Here is a 19,191-nt window from a genome sequence, read left to right as displayed (position 1 = left end):
AAAAAACAGTGGGGAAATGTTGAACAAAATAAATACCAATATAACAAAACACAGAAAATGTTAATATGTGGTTTTCTAAGTCACCGTGCAGCCTGCAAAAATCTGTTTGAGTTTGGCGCTATGGGCAATGAATAAAGGTAGAAAAGAATTGTAGCCAGAAGTACCCCTTAGAGGCCATTATCTACATCATTTTTTTGCTGATGAGTGAACTGAGGCAGACTTAAAGAATTCAAATGATGGGTCTGTGGCCACAGCTTCTAAGTGACTTTTTGGGGAAATTTAAAGTCTAGCTTTATTCTCTAGACTGCCTTCTACTAAAACAAAAAGAAAAAGAAGCACAATAAAACCTCAGAACCTACTTCCCAGGGTTGGTGTGAAACTCAAGGAAAATAACATATACAAAGTGCTTTCTAAACTCTATCAGTTTTTCTTAATCCATTTCTTCTGATTCCATATGGCCAAACCACACTATCTCCCTTTAAAAAGGTGTTTTTAAGTACCTATTCTGTGCCAGGCATGGTACTAAGCACTTTACAAATTCTCTATCATTGGTGCTCACAACTACCCTGGGAGGTGGGTACTATTATTATTCCCATTTTACAGATGAGGAAACTAAGGAATTCATCAGAGGTCAAGGATCACAAAGTTTACATATGAATGTGAGGCTGGATTCAGGCCAGATTCTCCATGCACTACAGCACCACCTGTGTGTTCAATAAACGTATACTAAGTTGAATTAAGACTTAGAATCATAATGCTTTAGAGCCAGGAAGGACTTTAAAATTCACATTGCCCAGATTTTTCATTTAATTAAATAAAGAAGCCCAAGTTGATTGACTATTTTAAGGTTATTCCTTGATAAAGGTGAAGGGGAGATAAGCTAGGGCTAACTCCAGATCAATGCTTTTCTCTACCAGAAATGCTGAACACAGACAGTCATGGACAACATACCCAAGTGTGGCCCAAACCTTATTACTACTATATAATTGAGAAAAATATTTAACAAAATAAATTGAAACACCATAAAACATGGGTAATGTTAAGATTTTTTTTCTCTAAATCACTCCTCATTTAGGTAAGACTCACTAATGCTGTAAGACTCCAAGATCCCCATGTGGAGAAGAATTGGGACATCCACACAGACTCTTGGATGCTAGATTTGCAGTTTGACATTCCCCTGACATTCTTGCTCTCCTTGCTATGGCGCTCCATCTCCCACCACCACAACTTTGCCCAGGCTGTCCCTTATGCCTGAAATGTCCTCCTTCTGCTTCATCACAGAATATCTGGTTTCCTATAAAGTTCATCTCAAGCACCTACCTCCTCCTACCTGAAACCTTTCTGACACTTCCATTTCCAATTGTTAGCAGTCTCCCCCTCAATTTACCTTGTTTTACTTACTGAGCTAATTGTTTGCCCTGTGACATTGGGAAAATCACTCACCTGCTCAGGAGTTCAGTTTCCTCATCTCTGAGATAAGGGATTGATTGGATCATCTCGAAGTCCCCTTCTCATTACAAATCCAGGGATAGTTTGACTCTGGAGGAAGTCTGGGAAGGACAGTTGGAGTCATAACTAAGAATTTAGGAGCTCAGAACAAGAACCATTCATTTCCTGAGCAAATGGAACAAAATAGACCCTCTATTGCCAGAGACCACAGGGCACTGCTCAAGAAATTATCATCATCATCATCATCATCATCATCATCATCATCCTTTCTATCACTGACATTTTCTTTTGGAATGTGGTCCTTCTTCTGATTCAGAGCCACAACTAAGGCAGGGCGACTGGGCCATTGTACAAGGGGCACCAGAGAATTAAAATAAAACTCACTGGCCCATAAGAGCTTGTGGACTCTACTCTTGCCATTTTTGAGAATTGAGGTAATAGTAGCCCTTCTCCATTTCTTTCTTCTTCACAGTCTTTCAGGGATCCAAGAATTCAGTGGTCAAATCTGATCAGGCATGCCTCAATTAATCCAACAATTAAGCATTTATCAAGGCCTTATTAAGTATATGTAGACACCAGATAGAAAAACAAAAGGGAAGGATATCTTGCCCTCGGGGAGCTTACATTCTTACTGGAGACAGAACCATCCATATACAAAACTAATCAGTCAGCTATAAGGTAGTCTTTGAAATAAAGACATGATAGAACTAGGTGGGAGTGAGGAGGGAGAGCAGAAATGTAGAAAATGGCACTTTAGAACAGGGTTTGTGGGAAGCCAAGAGGTAGATGTGAGGAGGAGAGTTTTCTAAGCATGGAAGATAGGCGAGTGAAGTCACTAAGCATTTATTAGTCACCTACTGTGTGCCAAGTATTATGCCAAGAGCCTGGAATTACAAAGAAATTAAAAAATACATTTGCTGTTTCAAGGTACTCATAATCTTGTCCAACGGGATGGAAATGTAGGATGAAAAGCAATTAGGTAATTACTCCAAGAAGTTTATTTTTATTTTTATATCCTCGTGATGTCTAGCACATACTAGGTGCTTAATTAGTACTCACTGAGTTAGGATTCGAGTGTTGTCAGTGCCCTTTAAATCTGGTGTCCCTTGGAGAATGCCCTAATCACTCTGCCCTAATTGTGGCTCTGGATCAGAAGGAGAACCAGATTCCTAAAGAAAATCTCAGGATGATAACAAAGCAAGTCTGAACTTTGCTTCCAATACTGGACTTGCTTTGTATCTAAAGCACTTTTCTTATAGTTTTGTGGGACAGGATAAAGGAAGGAAAAGGGGAAGGTAGTCTTGTCTGGAATTTCTGGGTTGCTGCCCAAGAACCAATCCCAGAGCAGCCTCGCTGCCTAGCTTAGAAGAACCCCGACTGCTACAGGAGTGGTGGGCCTCCCAGATCTGCCTCATGGGATGCCGTTTCCCTATGGGCCCTCTGATTCAGTTAAACTAACATTCTGGATACTCCCCAGCTCCAGCCGCCATCTCCCACTACCACCACTTTGCCCAGGCTGTCCCTCATGCCTGGAATACCCTCCCTCCTAACTGCTACACACTAATACTAGGATACCACATACTACAAACGCTAGGTACACACTACAAATCGGGTGCACCCACCTCCTACATGAGACTTCCTGACACTCCCCTTCCCAGCTGTACCACCCTCCCCCTCAATTTGCTTTTGGATTTGTTTTGCATATATTTTGCATATGATTTTCTATGCATATGTATAGGATGTAAGCTCCCTAAAGCTAGAAATCATAATTTTTGTCTGTTTCCCCAGAACTTGGGGTAGTCCTAGCCCATAGTAGGCTCTTAATGTCTGTGGACTGGGCCATATCGCCTTTCAAAAGGAGGAGGAAAGCTTTGGAGCTCAGGGGCTCCCTTCCAGTCAGACTCTCCTGGACCGGCCCCATGGGAGGTTTCCTCGGGATGCAGGAGCAGGGGAACGGAAGGCTCCAGGGTGGGGTATGCAGGGCCAGGTTAATTCTGGTTTCCATCCCACCCTCACCTCACCCTACCTCCTCGCACTGTCCATGATATTCAATCGGGTGCCGGTGATGACTTGCACGGCAGAGGGGCTGAAGGCGTTCTTCGTGTTTGGTGGGACAAATGGTTCTCATTTGAAAGGGAGGTTATAAAAACACATGCCTGAAGAGAATGTCAGGGACTCGAGGATTAATCTCATTTAATTCAAAGACCATTCCAAATATTTTTTCTTTGGGGGGCGGCCAGCAGCTTTGGCTGGGTTAGGGGGCTGAGGGTGGAAGCCAAAGGTTCACACAGACTGGTTGGGTCACGGTGGGAAGCCCCAGTCTGGAGCGTGTGTCTGTGCACACGTACATGCTTGTGTCCAAGCGAGCCAGACTGCAAGCACATGCCCTTCATGTCAAGGAGAAGTTTGTTCCTGAAAAATCCCCTGAAGGAGGGCTTTCCTGGAGAGTTCTGGTTGGAAGGGGAGGGTATCTGTAATGACAGTTACATTCCAGGTAAGCTTAAAGAATATGAACTCCTGGAATAGAAGGTTTTGCAAGGGTCATTGTTGAAAAATTAGCCATGCATGTGTTTTGTAAATAAAAAGCTGTAAAAAAAAATAATATGAACTCCTATTTCTATAGGGCTTTAAGTCAAGCATGGCATCTCCCTCACAATTCCTCTGTAAGTAGTGCAAAAATTATTCTTCCCATTTTTCAGGGCAGAAAACTGAGACTCAGAAAAAGGAAAAATATTTTTTCTGAAGTCACATAGATAACAGCAATAATAATAACTCCCAGTTGTGTTTTACAAAACAATCCAATGATGAGTACATTATTTTCCACATTTTACAAAGGAGGAACTTGAGCTCAAGTAGGTATAGTAGGAAGAGCACTGCTTTTGGAGTTGGGAGAACTTCCTGCAAGTAAATTGTTGTTCATTTCGGCTCTGTGATCTCATTTGGAGTTTCCCGGCCAAGATACTAGAGTGGTTCACCATTTCCTTCTTCAGCTCATTTTACAGATAAGGAAACTGAGGCAACCAGGGTTAAGTGACTTGATCAGGGTCACATTACTAGGAAATGTCTGAGGTCACATTTGAAATTAGGTCTCGCTGATTCCAGGCACCAGCACTCACTCTATCCGCTATCACCTCGCTTGCTCCTGAGTAAAATATTTAACCTCTTTGAGACTCATTTGTAAAATTGGACTGCTTGCTGTCTTGGGGAGAGAAGAGGGAAGAAGAGGAGAAAAAAAATTTGGAACACAAAATCCTACAGAACGAATCTTTAGTGTATTCAGAAATATAAAATACCATTGAGAAAAAAAAATCAGGGAGTGGAATCAGAGTAGCGAGTCCCAATCTTTTTGAGTATAAGAACTTCTTTTACTATAAAAAGGAATATTTTGTACATTGCCACATAATCATAGTGGTGCTATTAATATCTTTTGAATGAGAAAATGCACGATGTATGTCGGAGCTACTATGTATTCACAAAGCTTTTAAATTGATTTGCATTTGATTAAATACAGAATACATGAATATTTGAAAAATAGTAATATACACATGAGACACTTTCCTCAGTGTACAAAAAATAGGTTTGCTTATTCATTATACTGTGTCATGCTACATATTTTGTCAGAGCTAAATAAAGATGAAAAATAACACAACTTAGTGCCCACAGGGACCCTGAGGACCCCTTACGTAACTCAGAAATGCCCAGACATTGTTGTCCATCAAAAGCCCCTGCTGGCTCTGTGGGCTGTGACTTGCCCAGAGATAACAGATGATAGAAACTTTGGTCTCCTATCACATTAAATCCAGGGAGACTCCCCTTTACCACACTCCCTCTCTTTACAAGCCACTCAATGGAACCAAAGTATTCCATTTATGCTACATTTTCTGAAGTTTTCCCATTTTACCTAATGATCTTCATGGGGGTTTAACATAGTATATAAAAATAACTACCAAAGATGAGTCTGCATCCCATACATTTATTCAATCATATAAACCAATCATTTTCTCTACCTGCTCAGTGGTTTACTGAACATTAAATATAAAAAAAATCAAGATAGTAAGCAGTAACTAGGACCATTTCTGAGCTCCAATGAATAAAGATGAGAATGAAATAGTTATTTGATATTTGTATAATGCCACAAGGTTTGCAAAACATTTCACATTTAGTTATTTAGCTCGTGACTGAGTAGGAACCAATACCAGTTCTTCCTAAGCTCAGTGCTCTATCTACAAGGTAGCTTTTCTCCTTTCTCCTAGCGCCATTCTGAGGCTGGGAATTCCAGATGTGCTGACCCTGGGCCCCTCTGTGGAGAGGCAGTGCTGGGAAAAGAGAAAAAAAATCTGTATCTGAGACTCGGACTTTTTGCTGCTGGACATTCTTGGACAAGTCTATTTCCTGCTCTGAGCCACCCTTTCTTCACCTGTGGAAATACCCCCTGAATGCTTCATGTCATATTTAAAGCCCTTCCCCAAATTCTTGCCCTTCCATCACCTTGACTCCCTTTTCAGCTCCCTTTTGTGTATTTTCTTCCAAAGTTAGAATGTAAGTTCTTTGAGGGCAGGGACTATCTTCTTGCTTATAAAAGTATGTTTCTAGTGGTTAGTACAGTGCTTGGTGTATTACAATACAATTTTCTCCTTTATTCCTTCCTTCTCTCCATCTTTCCTTCCCTTTCTCCTTCTTCCTCTTTTCTCTCCTTCCCCCTCCCTCCATTCTTCCTTTCCTTCTTCCCTCCCTCCTTTCCTTCTATTCCTTCCTTCCTCCATCTCCTTTCTTTCCACATTTCTTTCCCTCCTTCCTTCTACCTTCCCTTCTTCTTTCCTCCCACTCTTCCTTCCTTCCCTTTCTTCCTTCTTCTCTCCCTCTCTTCCCCCTTTGCTCTTTGAGAGTATTTCCACCTCAAACTATATCACTTCCCTCAAAGCATTCTAGAATCCCAGAGTCTCTAATTTAGACATAAACTCATAAACTCGCCATTCTCCATAAAGTTTACTTAGAGTATATTAGTGTTGCTGTTGTTTTTTAAAATTCATGTCTTTTCTTTTTATATTATATTCATTTCCAACTCTACCCTAGCCCCTCTCTTCTGCAGTAAGTGCTCTTGAAACAAAAATTAAAAAAAAAATACAGTTCAGCAAATTCAACCAATGCATCAACCGCCACTGACAATATATGCAGTATTTCACACCCATAGTCCCCCTCTTCTGCAGTGAAGTGAGGGAGGGCTGCCAGGGTTTTTCAAATCAAGAGTGGGTCTGATGGGGGAAAAAATTAGTTGCTGCCAAATTTTTCTGTCTCTGAGGCCCAGAGTTTCTCTTTCCCCCTCCCCCTAAGTCCCAGAACTGCCATATTGGATTTTTTTTTTTTTTTTTTTTTTTTTTTTTTTTTTTGCAGAGGTCTTGAAAGATCTGCTTACAATCGCTTCAGGAGAGGGAGGGAATTTATGCTTCTTCCACAGAGAGGCAAGCAAGCAAGATGTTCGCCTCCAAGCCACATAATGGACGGCAGAAGCTCAAGTTACAGAATTGGCCTGGGTCCAAACAAGTGTCTGAAACTTCAAAAAAATTTTTAAACCATAGATGGTGAGCTCAACTTAAGCTTGTTTTACACCCCCCCCTTTTTTTTTTTTTTTGAATTTTAAGTAAAATACCACAAATAGTGGTTGGGGGCTGGGGTGGGGAGGGGAAATGCATGAAGCAAAGTGAAAGGAGTCAGAGGCCATTTTCAGTGCCTGGGGAGGATCCCAAGTAATGGGACTGGAGGGATGTCGGGACAGAGGGTATGGGAATGTAGAATTTAGAACGTTAGAACTGGAAGAGCCAGTTAAATCATAGGCTCATATGGAGAGCTGGAGGGACCCTCACTAGATCAACCAATGCATTTTACACTTGAGGAAACAGACCTAGTGCCGTGCCTCAGGACCCACAGAGACTCTGTGCTGGGGAATGAGCAGAACTCGGGTCCTTGGGACTTTGGCTTCGGCTCCCCGGCCGTCTCCTGGAGCATCAGCATCCCCGGGGAAGCCCTCCGTCCCCTCTGGGCCCCCAGCTCCAGCAGGAGAGAGACTCCGTTCCTTTGTTGCTACGGGGGGGGGGGGGGGGGCGGGAAAGGAGGCCGGGTCTGCAGGTGGAGCCGGAGCTGCGGGTGCCGCGCGGGCGGCCTCCAGTCTGGGACTCGGTTTCCCCCTCCGTAAAGGGCAGGGGTGAGAAGGATTGTTTCCCAGGCCCCTCCCTGCCCGGAGCCCTGTGCGGCGGGACTGCTCCTTGCCGAGTGTCCCGAAGCACGCGATGACAGGCCAGAGCGTCCCCGGAGGCGCGCCGTGCAGCTCATTTTCTGCAGTGAAAGCTTCCCCAGCCCCAGCCAAGCCTCGTTGACCTTCGCAGCTGAAACCGCCTGGGAGGGGGCCCTCAAAGGGCTCCCGGTCCAGCCTTCCCTCCCCACAAATCCCTGCGTGGGACTGGCGGACTCGCTTGAAGAGCGGGGCCCAGCGGCCACACCCGCCTCCGACGCTAGCTCGGCCAGATCCCGTCCCGCAGGAAGCCCCGGGGGGAGGGGGGAGGAGGAGGAAGGAGGGCTCAGTGGGTGGCCATCTGGGGGACTGACGAAGACTCCAGAGCTGCCAAGTCCCACAATGCACCGGAAGCCGCAGCAAATGGGAAACTGAGCGAAGGTGGAAAGGTGGGACCAACTTGGCCCGAAAGCAAATTCCCTTTCAGTGAACATTCTGGAATCCTTGTCACAAGCCATAAACGCCTCATTCCTTACTCCTCCCCCCTCCCCCCACTCTTCCCGTCTCTGGGTAAGGCCCATGTCCACGCGGGGGGAGGGGCGCTCTTTGCTCCCCCTTCCCCCAGAGAGCACATGGCTTATTTTACAGAAACTGAGTCATAGGAAAGCCAAGGAAAGCGCCCCAGCCCAGAGCTGGCCGAGCTGCCAGCTTCAAACCCGGGGCCCGGGACTTCCGGTTCGGGTCTTTTTCTACCCATCGGGTGGACGAGGGGATCCTGAGCCGCCATCTCAGCGCGGGGTTCCCACCCGGATGGAAGTAGAACGCGTATAACGCGCCCCCCACGCACAGCGCTGCCCTCAGAGTAACCCGTGAGGCAGGCTGGGAGTCACGGTCCCACATCACAGATGAAGGGGATCCCGGAATCTCACCCAGGCCCGGGGTCCTCCCGAGATACCCACGTCACAGCGCAGCCCTGCTTCTCCGAGCTGACGCTACCTTCGGCTTTCGGAGCGTCTGCCTCTTCTCTGCACGCTGGCTGTGGGGTCCCGGGTCCCAGACCGGCCTTTGGCCCATCTCCGGTAGCCTATGGAGATCGTCTCAGTCTCTCTATCTGTTAAATGGGTTAATAGCAGCCACACTGCTGACTCACAAACTGCCTCCTGCTTTGCCCCTCCGCTCGGCGTCCTCTCCTGGGACCCTTTGGCTCCTGCCTCCTCTGTTATTGCTTCCTATGGATGCGGCCCCACTGGGCTGTTTTACCGTCGGGGTGTGGAAGGGATATGCAGCACTCAGGGCTGTGAAAGAGAAACTCGGGGAAACCTGAGAATGCTCAGAGCCGGCTCCCAAGGAGGGGAAGCTTCCCAAAAGACCTGGTGCTCCAGCTCAAACTTGGGGGGAAAGGGTTTCAACAGGTGGAGACAAGGAGTGACTGCCCCCTCACAGAGGGGCGCACGGAGGCGGGCGCATGGAGCGGGACAGCTCGCTCACAGCCAGAATAGCAGGGAGGGCCATCACAGGACATGAGGCTGTGTTTAGGGTAGGACCTGAAATACTGGACAAAGTGTATTTTATCTTCAGGCAATGGGGGTCACTGAGGTTTGCTGGAGATGGAGGAGAGTGTTACCTTGTCAAACCAAAGCATCAGGAATATAAGTTACAATGTAGCACTTTAAGGGTTACATGACATTTCATCAAAACAACCCTGCGAGAGAAGCGTGCAGGAGAAGTTAAACTACTTGGAGTGAGTGCTAGGAGTGCAGTTCTCTCCTGACTGCAAGCTCAGTGGACTCTGCATCATGCCACAGTTCCTTCCTAGAAAGATTATTTTGGCAGCTGTGTGAAAGAGACCTTAGAGAGGGGGAAAGTTTGGAGACAAGAACACTAGTTAAGGAACTATTTAAAGACAAGCACACAGTAGGTGCTTAATAAATGTTGATTGCACAATCCGGGTTAAGGCATTAACTCTGTAAAGGGGGAGAGTGGAAGGAGCAGGGGTTTGAGCCAAGGTGCAGAGATTGAAGTGAGAAGACTTCAGCACAGATTGGATTTAGCAGGTGTGAGAGAGCAAAGTGTCAAAAATGACTGAGCTTTCAAGCCTGGGTGACCGAGAAGATGGCAGGAGAATTGAGAGAAAAGTTTCAAGGAAGGGCGGATTTGGAGAAAGATCATGAGTTCAGCTTTGGATGTATTGAGTTTCAGGTGCCCGTGGGATATCCCAATGGCTCGGTACAAGGGGAAGTAGGAAATGTTGGATTAGGGCTCAGGAGAGAGGCTGTGTACATACCCACACTTTCCCCAGACTACAGGTTTGGAAGCCATCTGCATGGAGGTGAAAATTAAACCCACTGGAGCAAATGAGTTTATGAAGGAAGACAAGGCAAAGAGACAAAGACGTCTGATTAGTGATTCTGCAGAGCCAGATTTAGACTGAACTAGGGGATGGGGGAGAGAAATATATTCTTAATGATCAGAGCTATCTACAAGCAACTAGGTTGTGTTGGGAAGTAAAGATATTCTTTTCACTAGAATTTAACAAGGATCAACAATGATGTAGAGGGAAGTTTTGGTTAGGGACAGGTAGGGTCAAGTGACTTTGGGGAGTCTTTTCCAAGGGTAGTTCATAATTGTAGGAATTTAGCAGGGAAAAGGAAAGATACAGGAAAATAGATTGAGGGGATGGTGTGGTCAGGAGAATTTTTTTTTAAGGATAAAGAAGATGTGAATGTTTTGCAAGCAGTAGAAAAGTAAAGAGGGAGAGATTTAAGATAAGAGAAGGAAGTAGATGGGCTCAAGGGGAGAGGTTACCCTTTAAAACATGCTGACAAATTTTTTTTTGTTTTTTATTTTTTATTTTTTCAGTGTCTTCTAGTACATCTTCAGTAATTTTTCTATGGGAGTCCACTTCATCTTTGAATGGATCTCTGCTAATAGCAAAAATAATTAATAATAGTTAGCATTTTCTAGTGCTTACTATGTGCCAGATATTATGCTAAATGTTTTATAAATATTATTTCATTTGATCTTTATAACAACTCCATGACGTTGGTACTGTAATCCCCATTTTACAAAGGAGGAAACTGAGGCAATCAGAGGTTAAGTGACTTGCCCAGAATCACATAGCTAGCAATGTCTGAAGTCAAATTTGAACTCAGTTCTTCCTGACTTTTGGCTCTATCCAAATCACCTAAGTGCCCCATTGCTATATTTTAATGTATAGATACTTTATATGTACTTTGCATTTACTTTTTGTTGTAAGGGGGCACTTCAGCAAAGCTGAAGGGACAAAAGAAAAATAATGGGGGCATCAAAAGGTGAAAGTGAGGCTTTCTAAATGTTGAGGAAATACCTTAAAAGGAATCTGAGTATTGAATAGCCTAGTTACACAGGAAAAGACAGGAGAAGGGCACATATTGCTTCAATACTTTTGTCCCCAGTTACTCATCTGAATGAGACCCAGTGGAAATCTGGGAAGTATAACCTGACTGATCTTCTTAAGGTGGAGTCCAAAAACTGAGGAAGTCACCTCTGAACCAAAAAGGATTGCTATATATACATATATTGTATTTAACTTATACTTTAACATATTTAACATGCATTGCTGTACCTGCCATCTGGGGGAGAGGGTGAGGAGAAGGAGGGGAAAATTGGAACAAAAGGTTTTGCAATTGTCAATGCTGAAAAATTACCCATGCATATATCTTATAAATAAAAAGCTATTAAAAAAAAAAAGAAACTGGAGAGTCTGGATTTCTCCACTTTTTGCCTGGAGGTGGTGAACCAAAGAGCTGGAAGAGTAAAAGAGGAGAGACTGGGGCAAATTCTAGGCTAAGGGTTGTTTTCTAAAGAGCACCCTGCAACACTCCAGCCAAAAAGGGTGGGGTACTGACCAGCAGTGACCTCTCTGGCTTAGCACTGCTCAGCTCCGCATTTGCCCAGAGCAGCCAAGTCTGGTAAGAAGTCAGCAGTGAAGTCAAACGACCTGCATGACCTAGCCCAGCTGAAACCCCACACCATCCAGAGACACTATGCCCAATGAGGAGCCAGGCCAGTTAGGCAGCAACTCATCCATCCCTAATGCCATGCTTCTGAGCAAATTTTGTAAGAAATTCCAATTCTTGGAGTTGTGAGTCATATTGTCCTTATGTTTCCTTCAAATAGGCTTCCCTACCATTGTCCTTTAAGTTGTTCCCAGTTGAAATAGATTCTTTTATGCCTTTGTAGAATATGCTTTAGGTTTGGAGGGGAAATAGTTTGTGGCTATTGTTGTGATGCCATTTGAATACATTCTTTGGCTAAAGAATTGTTAAGGGGTAGGCACACTGGTGGGGGCTCATGGGCTACAGTGCTGAAGGATTGTTAAGCACAGGATTATCCCTAGAAACTTGAGAATAGTATTAGCTGTTTATCTAAATTCTCAACTTGCCACTCGCTGCCAGTGTGGATTAGGAAATAAAACCAGAGAGAGTACTACAATATGATCATATTATTTTCCACCTAGAGGGTAGGAATTATCTTCTTCCTTTCCTCCCCCTTTTTTGTCTTTGTTTTAGGGTTTCAAACACTTCTCAGCTTTTTGACTTTGGACAAGTCACTTCACCTTTTCCTCTCTTTCACCAACTCTAAAATGGGAATAAAAATAGTACTCACCTTACTCACCCTTACAGAATTGTTGTGAGATTCAAATGAAATAACATTTGTAAAGTGCTCAGCAAAGTACCTGACATATACTAGGTGCTTAATAAATGATTATTCCCACCACCATTTAATTTGGTATTTTGCATATAGTAGGGTCCTAATAAATTCTTGATCTTGAATTTGATTTAGAAGGATTACAATTAAGCCAACAGAATGTCACAAAACACATATTGCCAAAAAAATCACAGTAGGGACTATGGCTGGCTCTCTCCTTTCCTCTCTTTTCCTTTCCTTTCCTTTTTCCTACCCTTCCCTTTTTCCTTTCCTTCCTCCCTCCCTCTCTTGATTTCCTCCCTTCCCTCCCTCCTTTCCTTCTTTCCTTTCTTGATTTTTTTTTTTTTTTTTTGGTCATTTGAAGTCCATGCCATTCAGCCACCTTCTGGAAAGTGTATAGTATCCTGGTACACAACTGAATCATAGATTAAGCTCTACAGTCAGAATAAATGGCTTTTACGGATCTGAGTATTTTCTAAATGAATCATGAGGTAGTGGAGGCAGAAAAGTATAAACAATGCTTTGGAAAATTGTTTTAACAAGGTTTTGAAAAGGAAAGGGAAAGGGAAAAGGAAGAAGAGAAGGAGGGAGAGAAGGAGGGAGTGATGGAGAAAGAGACAAGTACAGAGAGAGTAAGAGAGAAAGAAACAGAGGCAGAAAGAGACAGAAAGGGAGAGAGATAGAAACAGAAAGACAGATATACTGAGATGCAGAGACATAGGGAGAGAGAGATAGGCAAGTGGTGCAATGGATAAAGTACAAGGCCTGGAGTCAGGAAGAACAAGGCTCAAATCCAGCCTAAGATACTTCCAAACTGTGTGATACTGGGCAAGTAATTTAAAACCTTAATTTACCTCAGTTTCCTCAATTGTGAACTAGGAATAATTATAATAGTGCCTATTTCTCAGAGTTGCTGCAGGAATCAAATGAGATACTTATAAAATACTTAGCATAGTGCAAACTAAGTGCTTGTTCTTTTTCCTCCATTTCCCCTTCTGTAAAATAAGAAGAAAGGGGATAGATTAGAAGACCTCTAAGTTCTCTTCTACTCTGTGTCCATGAATCTGTGACCCTTTGGTCTTCTGAATGCAATTTTTCCTTTCTTCCATAAGCCCATACATGCATTCTTATCTATTCATTCTCTCTCTTTTCACTCTCTCTTCCATTCATTCAGTCTCTCTTAGTATCCTTATTTTATGTATCAGATTCTTGGGACTCAGATATTCCTCCCTGGAAGGGACCTTAGGGCCTCTTAGTTTACAAACACTTTCCATTTGGTGAAATGACTTGCCTGAGGCTGAATAATCAATGATGGAGCCAAGATTGGAAATCTACTTTTTTCTTTTATAAATCACAGAATATTAGAACTGGAGGGGATCTTAGACAAAATCCTGCCTCACTTCTCATCCAAAGCAAGAGTCTTAGAAAAATGTTCACTGAGACTCTGCATCAACATTTTTAGTGCTGGGGAGGTCACTGCCTCACAAGGCAACATATTCAGAAATGCTCTGTCAATCTGTTCTACCAATCATTTCTTACTTGACATAAAATCCTGGAGCAAGAAAGGAATTTCAGAAGGTAATCAGTCCAATCTGTGTCTGACCAGAAATTCCTCCACATCTTCATTAGGTAAATATCTAATGATTACCTGAACAAATCAAATGATACAGTTTTCTCTACCTAACACCACTGCTGGACATTTTTTTTTTTGGGGGGGAGACAAGGCAATTGGGGTTAAGTGACTTGCCCATGGTCACACAACTAAAACATGTTAAGTGTCTGAGGCTGAATTTAAATTCAGGTCCTCCTGACTCCAGGGCTGGTGTTCTATCCAGTGGGCCACCTGGCGGCCCCTATTTCTAAGTCTTACAAAGTTCTTATATGAAGCCAAAGCATACCTTCCATTGACCTTGGTTCTGTGCTCTGGATTACTACAGGCTAAGTCCAGAAACACGATGGTCCTTTACAGATATGTGAAGATGATTACAACCCTCCTGAAATCATCTTCATGTCAAATAGCATATCCTTTAATCCAACTTTTAAGATTTGACTCCTTATCAGCATGCTGGTTATCCTTTTGTGGGTACAGATTGCTAATGTTCCTATCTCAAATGTGGCGCCCCAAATTTGTCAATACCAATATTATGCTTGTGATTTCACTGGTGTGTCAACTCCCTCTTCTGATGATACTTATCTATAATTTACAGTCTTCGAAAGTTACCTGGAGCTCAGAGAGCTTATGTGACTTAGAGTCACCAAGTTATTCCCTATTCGAGGTCACATTTGAATCCAGGTCTTCCAAAATCCAAACCCAACCTTCTACATATTATGTTGACTCTCAGTACCCAGAACTGAACATGTTATTTCAGATCTGATTACTGCTAACTACAGTCTCCTTTTATCTGGATACTACACTTCTATTAATAGAGCCTAAAGCTGCATTTTAAGGTGCACATATTGAACTTTAAATCAGCTAAAACTTTCCTGCTATAAAGTCTTATCTCTCCTATCCTGTAGTTGGGCAGTTGACTTTTTGAACCCCAATACAAGACTTTGCATTCATCCCTATTATACTCCATCCTGTGAATTTCCACACACCCTTACAACTGGTCTAGTTTCTAATTCCCTTGAGGACATTTACAAATGGATCTTCTTGCCCTAAATTCAATCTGAATGCAAATATCTTCACACTCGTTTCCTTACTCTATCCTCAGCTCCATCTAGGTATTTTCAGTACACTCCCTGAAGCCCTGGGCGCCTGATCTGTGGGGCTTCATGTATCTAGACTGACCCAGACCCAACATACTGCTTCACTTCCATTTATATAATTTTACTGTTCCTTTCTTCTCCATATCAACATTCGATTTTTTACCTCTAGTTCTGAGAGCAGTAATCAATCCTACTATTCCTGGAAAGGTTGATGATTTGTCCCATAGGTCCACTCAATATCCCAGTAATTTTCCCAAAGGAAATTCCACTCTCTGGCCACCACTTCTTTGTAAAGGGTATTTGACCTTATTAGAATGGAAGCTTGAGGGACTCTCCTTTAAACAAATCCCTCCAACAATGTAATGAACATTTCCCCCTTCCTTTTATTCATTCAACCCATGCTCAACTCATCATAAAATGTTAAGAGTTGGAAGAGACCTTGGAAAAGACTTGCAACCAAGAAATGCTCATGGATACAAATGGATGTGACTTGGCCTACAGTTAGTGGGTAACAGAGCAGGGGATCAATTCCTGATTTATGACAGGACTCCCTCCATCATCTTAGACTGAATGCCCCAGTAGGAGAAGGTATATTTCCAGTTGTCTCATCTCCATTAGTATTGTTCTTTTAATTTCTCAGCCAGCAAATCTTGGTCATCTTTTCTTTCATCTTCTATCTATCACTGGATCTTGTTTCTACATTTGAAATGTCTCCCAGATTTAATCCATCCTCTCTATTCCCATTGATACTTTTAAGTCTTAGAGATCATCATCATCTCAAGCCAGGATTGTTGTGATGGCCTTCTAGAATTAGACTCCTTGTCCTTCTAGTCATTAACCTACAAGATCTGCTCATGCTCACTCTTTTTCATTTGCCATTTAGTCATGGTATTTTCTAGACAAGTCACAGCCTCTGCCTCAGTTTCCACATCCATAAAATGGTAATAATAACATCTATCTCCCAAGGTGATTATGAAGAAAAAAGATATTTGTACTTTGCAAACCTTAAATAAATGCTAACTATTATTATTTCTGAATTTCTAGATGGTACAAAATGTTCATTTAGGGTCTCTTATGCTACACTGGGCTTTCTATAGTAACAGGTAACAAGCAAACCCATGGCTTTCTCCCACTGTCTGACACCCACCTTGAGTTTTAGCATGTCTTCCATTTCCTCATCAAACCTTCTATGTATTTAAGGACTTAGTTCAAGTTATATTTCCTTGAGCAAGCCCTTCCTAGCCTTGGTAACCTCTGTTTATACTTTCTTCCTTCTCTGAAATCCCACTGTACTCAGGAAAGGGGGGGGGTGTGAGTTATTATTACACAGATTTAGCGCACATCAGGCATAAGATAGTTTATACTTTAAATACATGCATATCTTAGCTCTCCAAATACACTATATGCTTCTTGAAGGCAGTAGCTATGTTATAATAATGGCTATCACGCGATGAAGATCCTAAGGAAAGAGACAGAGGGAAAGGACCAGCAGCAGGGACTTTTGAAGCTACAGTGTAGCATCAGGGAAAGAATACCAAGCTCAAGGTCATGGCACATTAGTTTAAGCTCTGCCACTTATTCTATGTATAGCCTGAGTACGAGTAACCTCACCTCTGGATCCATTTCCTCAATGAGATTCTTGCACTAGGTGACCTCCAAGGTCTCTTCTAGAATTGCAATCCTGCACCTGTTTACTGAACACAATGAGAATGCCCTTCATGAGTCTGGGAAGCAAAGAGATAGATTTTATTATCTCTGAGATCCTTTTCAGCTTTGAAATTCTATGTTCTAATGAGGAGCATTACAGGGAAGAGTCCCAACAACCCTGCAGTTGGGGTTGGGAGACCTGAGATGGACCATCCTCTACCTGCAACACAAGCTCTGTGATCCTATGCAATGAGTGAGATAAAAATCTCACTGAGTCCGTTTCTTCTTCTGTAAGACGGATATGGTAACAATTAGACTACCTACTTCCCCAGGTTATTGTTGGGAAAGCTAAGCCTCCAAGCGTTTTATAAGTCTGAGCAACTCTTATTAAGATTTCTTCAACATTGACTATTTTATGTTCTAATGATCCATTTACTCCCTCATAGAATGTAAACTTTTTGAAGGTATGGACTAGTTATAACCTGAATGTTCAGCACAAGGCCTTGCCCACTGTAAGTATCTAATCTTTGTGTTGAATTGAATTATTGGAAGTCCATTTCAGCTCTCACATTTTCCTTTCTACATAATAATGATGAGAATGAAAATGAAAAAATTTACCTTGTGTGTTACTGTTTACAAAGCTCTTTATAGTCACTATCGCATTTGGTTCTCATAACAAATCTATAAGGAAGATAGATGAAATTTCTAGATAAAGAAATAGATGAAGAGGTTAAATAATTTGCCCAAAGTCATCCCATCAACAAGCAGTAGGCAAGATTCAAATGCCTACTTTTTCTCCTTTTTTGACTCTAGGTGCTGTGCAATTAAAAATAAATACACACTCATTGCCCCACTTAACACTTTTTTTTTTTTTTTGCTGAGGTTCCTCCCTCTCTGATATTCCCTGTTCCTGACTTCCTTTTAGCTTAGCAGTTTCTAGTCGAAGGTCCTTCCCCTCTAACATTCTACACTCTCACACTTGACCAGAGGGCACTGCCTTTGCCTGATGATAGACTTTTTCCCCAGTGAGGGAGGGGTTCCTTAATCTGGCAGTAACAGGGCCAGAGGCAGTGACACCCCAGACTGTAATGTCTAGACCATAAATTCAAAGGTCATATGTACACAAAGAAAAGAGCTTTGATGATTAAAGTTGAACGGAGCTTTTCTTAAAATCAGCCCAGCGCCCCCTGTCCTACTTGAGCAAATGCCCTGCAGCCTCCTTCTCTAGGTGGTTTGGAGTGGCATCTTGTAAGCAGGTGAGCAGTTAGGACAGGACTGAAATTACTAGCAACTGCAGCAGTACGACTGTCTCCTCCATACTCAGGGTGAGACGCCACTCACAATAGACATGGGCTCCAGGGCAAACAGAGATAAAAAACTATTCGGCATTCTTTTGCCTCCTTTCACTTCACATTTTCCTGGAATACTGGAGTTGGGTTTTTTCTCCCTTCAAAAACACATCCTGAGGGTATGGAGAGGCAATTGCAAGAAAATAGACTTTTCTCCCCTCACCTGCTGAATCCTCTTTATCCATCCAGAATAGAGAATTGATACAGAGCCAACCTCTCAATCGAAAATGCACAAAGGGGCAGAGGACAAACTCCTCCCCACAAGGCTGAAAGGTCAGGGACTTTGTTGATTATCCATTCTACATTTGGTGGTAACACACATACGTACATGTGTGTATCTATATGCATTTAAAGAAAGAATAATTGTCTTAGAGCTGGATAGCAACTTAGAGCACTATGATGCAGGACTAGAAGGGAGCATGGGGATCCCCGACTATTTTTATCTCACCAACGAGGGGAGTCCTGGTCTGGGCCCTAGAAAGTAGCAAATAACTTGTTCAAGATCATGCAGATGATAGGGACAGAGCTAGGGCTGGGTCACAGGATCACAGATTTAGAGCTGGAATTGACCTGAGAGGTCATATAGCCTAACACTTAATTTGCAAAGAGGTTAAACGATTTGCCCAAAGTCATACAGCAAAGTAATTGATTAAAGTAGATTTGAACTGAAGTCTCTTGAATCCAAAGGATTCTGGGGCAGTGAGATGGTGCACTGGATAGAGCTCCAGTTCTTGGCTCAAGAAGCCTCGCCTTCCTGAGTTCAAACGCAGCCTCAGACACTCACTAGCTGCGTGACCCTGCTAACCTGTTTACTTCAGGTCCTCTTCTATAAAATGAGGTGAAGGAAATGGCAAACCGGTCTTTGCCAAGAAAGCCCTGAATGGGACCACGAGGAATCAGATGTGACTGTACGACAAAAACTAGCTTTGAAACCAAAGCCAGGGCTTTCCCCACTGTACCAGGCTGCCTCTTACTAGAAGACAAGTTTTCGGACTCCTCAGTCCAGCATCATCCCTCTACAGTGTGAGCCCTCTACACGGGGGGCCAAGCCTACGATTACTCTCCTTTCAGAACTGGAGCTCGAGTTGAAGCTGAGGTCACTGGACTTCCTCCAGTGGGAAT

General features: G+C 43.0%; 1 long non-coding RNA gene across 1 annotated transcript in view; it reads left to right on the top strand.

Annotated features, from left to right (window-relative positions):
• LOC141557445 (uncharacterized) overlaps nucleotides 1-1,827 on the top strand; it is a 37,955-nt gene extending 36,128 nt beyond the window's left edge. The window contains exon 3 of the long non-coding RNA XR_012486793.1: nucleotides 1,076-1,827. This is a non-coding gene — a long non-coding RNA (uncharacterized LOC141557445). The remainder of the gene's footprint in view (nucleotides 1-1,075) is intronic.
• The last annotated feature ends 17,364 nt before the right edge of the window (nucleotides 1,828-19,191 follow it).

The sequence above is a fragment of the Sminthopsis crassicaudata genome, chromosome 2 (assembly GCF_048593235.1).
Source record: "Sminthopsis crassicaudata isolate SCR6 chromosome 2, ASM4859323v1, whole genome shotgun sequence".
NCBI lineage: Eukaryota > Metazoa > Chordata > Mammalia > Dasyuromorphia > Dasyuridae > Sminthopsis > Sminthopsis crassicaudata.
The sequence above is the reverse complement of the archived record's forward strand: the minus strand, read 5'-3'. Positions and strand labels throughout refer to the sequence as shown.